The sequence below is a fragment of the Daktulosphaira vitifoliae genome, unplaced genomic scaffold, assembly GCF_025091365.1.
Source record: "Daktulosphaira vitifoliae isolate Bord-2020 unplaced genomic scaffold, ASM2509136v1 Scaffold_1023, whole genome shotgun sequence".
NCBI classification, from domain to species: domain Eukaryota; kingdom Metazoa; phylum Arthropoda; class Insecta; order Hemiptera; family Phylloxeridae; genus Daktulosphaira; species Daktulosphaira vitifoliae.
In genome coordinates, this window is record NW_026100583.1 from 1 (window position 1) to 3,010 (window position 3,010).

The window sequence follows — 3,010 nt, forward strand, 5'->3', positions numbered from 1 at the left end:
CCTTTTAAAAAAAAAAAAAAAAAAAATTAACATAACAATAATCATAATTTTGTGTGACATTGAGATATATAACATTTTTTTTAATTTTCAGCTCCATTGTATCCGAACATTAATGTACTTATAGGTAAAACAAATTTTCAACGATAATTTGATTCTTCATATTTTGTAATTATTATTCAATAATTTTAACCCAACCTTCAATAAATAAGAACGAATTGTATCTAACATAAACGATACATCAGTCTTCCAGAGCAACGGAGCCGTAGTTATTACCAAATAAAAACTACAATATAAATTAATAACTTTTTTTTAATAATTATTAATACAATTATATATTTTGCTTAATGAAAATTAGTAATACAATTTAAAATTTTCATATTTTTGATAAACATTAATTTTAAAACCAAGAAAGTTATAATATTTTAGCTCTAATAGTTTCTGTTTTGGAGCCTTGTTAGAAATTAATTTTTAAAAATTTAATTGTGTAAAACCATCAATTTTATTTGATTTATGATATAACTCTTATAACCATAACATAACACTAATATAATCCTTAAAACATAATCTTAACGTCATATAATTATTATTTGGGTTAGAAATTTTATGTATTTATAAAGTTTGTTTGGGCCGCTTTGAAGGGCCCCAGTTTTTTTCAACTTTGTCATAGGGTTGTATGTATAGTATTTTAAAAATAATTTTTATTCTAGAGGGGGTTAAAACCCCTAATCCTCCAAAAGTAAAACTTTGATAACAACAATTTACTAATTTTTCAAGTCAATTAATAAAAATTGTACTGTCTGATGGTGCGTTCAGAATTACTTAACAAACTTTATAAGAGCACATAATTCCTAGCCATAATTATAATTAAAAGTAATCGAGTGTCCAAAAAAAATTACTTCTTCAATTATAATAAAATTTGAAGATGTATTCGGTAAAACATTTCTTTGCATTAAACATTTTACAAATGAAAACCGAGTAACGATCCACCCGATTATAAACGATCAAAATCATTTAAAATGTATAAATGTATAAATTATTTTAATAATTTCGAAAGAACTTGGGTCAAACATTTTTTGAATAAGTGTTAAGCCAAAATATTATAACACTGTGTGTATAATTTTGTAATTAATTTTTATTATTAATAATTAATAATACATTATAGTACAAGTAATAGATCATACCTATGGTTGTGAGCTTAGATTGCAAGAAATTTTAAAGACATATTTTTTAAAATTGAATAGTGAGTAATTAGTTGAAAATTATATTGCGATAACCGTTACAAATAATACTACTGTACTCGTATTTCTAATTTTTTTTTTAAATATTTTTTTAAGACAGCATTGCTAACGATTGCCTGGACTATGTAAAAGGTAAAATTAAATTAAATATTAATATAGATGGGATTTAAAAAAGTGTCTAACGTGTTTATTTATTACTTTTGGTTTTAATTCTGTATTTGAAAATATGAAATTCGAAGTCCTGAATAACTTCTATAGCTTTTCGAAAGTAACTGTCACTAATCTAAATTATGTTTTATAATGTTTTTTTTAGAAAATGTTGTCTATAGCCTTGCTGTCTCTAAACGTGTTGATTTGGTAAAGGCGATTGCTGTTCGGACGTTATTTCATAATAATGGTAATTCATATTTGAGTGCTACATTAAAATCGATAGATTGAATATAAATAACTTTTATAACTTTATATTCTTATGTCATTAATTTTTATATGTTTTTGTAAACAATATTATATTTTTTTAATATACTACGTGTGTTAATTTGTAAATTTAATATTAGTTTTTTTCTAATTTAGATGGCAAAACAATGTGCAAAGATGATAATAAACATAAATGTAAATTAGCTGCATTAATACATTACGCTTCAAATAGGGATTTGAATTTAAAACTCACAGGAGGGTGTGATATTTTGGGAAATTGTTCATTCTTTTACACTAGTTTGGTAAAAAAAACAAAGGGACATGTGTCTTTCCGACAAATAGTAGAGAAAAAAGGTGAAAGGAACCACCACCCAATAATAGAAATATCAAAAGGTGGAAAAGAATTCCAAGATTTCTTTGTTTCTCTTGAATAACAAATGTGTTTTACTTATACGAAATATATGAAATAAACTTATTAATACCTTATGAGTTATTCAACTTAATTATTTTTATAATTATTACAATTATTTGACCATTATTAAAAACTACAGAGAATTGAAGAAAGATATAATCGTAATTGATGAGCGAGGAGTTGTGTTAAAAACCAAAGACTCTAAAAGAAAGGAAAATTGGTGGCTTTCGTCAATTTGACGAAGTTGTCGTATAAATACGATAATCAAAAAGCTGACTTGGAAAATTCCAAGTATAAATTCAATATTAAGATTATAGACACTTTTTATGTAATATAAATAAGATACAGTTCAAAAATATAATAAAATTTACTAAATTAATACGATTGAGAGTATTAAAAAGTGTTAATTATACAACTGACAAACATGATAAACAAGCATTATATAAATTGAAATGTGAATACAATATCTTCTTTTTCTTCCTCGCCTTAATGCCAGATACTTAGGGTCGGCCACACTTATCCTAAACTTTCATTTGACACGATCTCCCACATCAGCTGTCCTCTTATCGCATTCAATAACATCTCTCCATCCCTTTTTTAGTCTTCCTCTACCTCTTCTTCCTTCAACATTCTTTCTACAACTGTTCTTACGGCTTCCGAATCTTTTTTTGTCGTAACATGACCAAACCATCTAAGTCTATTCTCATCTCTGTTACTTTCACTCTCTACTCTAATTTCTTATCAACCGCCCAACAGTCTGAACCATACATCATAGCTGGCCTCACTACAGTCTTGTAGAATATAACTTTTAGCCTTATTGGAATTATTTTATCGCATAAGACGCCAGAAGTTTCTCTCCGCTTCAACCACCCGTACTTAATTATGTGTCTTACATCCTCGTCAATACCACCACACTTTTACACAACTGACCCTAAATACTTAAAAC

General features: G+C 26.4%; 1 long non-coding RNA gene across 1 annotated transcript; it reads left to right on the forward strand.

Moving 5' to 3' along the window:
- Positions 1–61: 61 nt before the first annotated feature.
- On the forward strand, positions 62–2,138 carry LOC126909722 (uncharacterized). Its single transcript, XR_007705096.1, has 5 exons — positions 62–124; positions 1,163–1,240; positions 1,335–1,370; positions 1,552–1,635; positions 1,809–2,138. It is a non-coding gene; the product is annotated as an uncharacterized LOC126909722 (long non-coding RNA).
- The last annotated feature ends 872 nt before the right edge of the window (positions 2,139–3,010 follow it).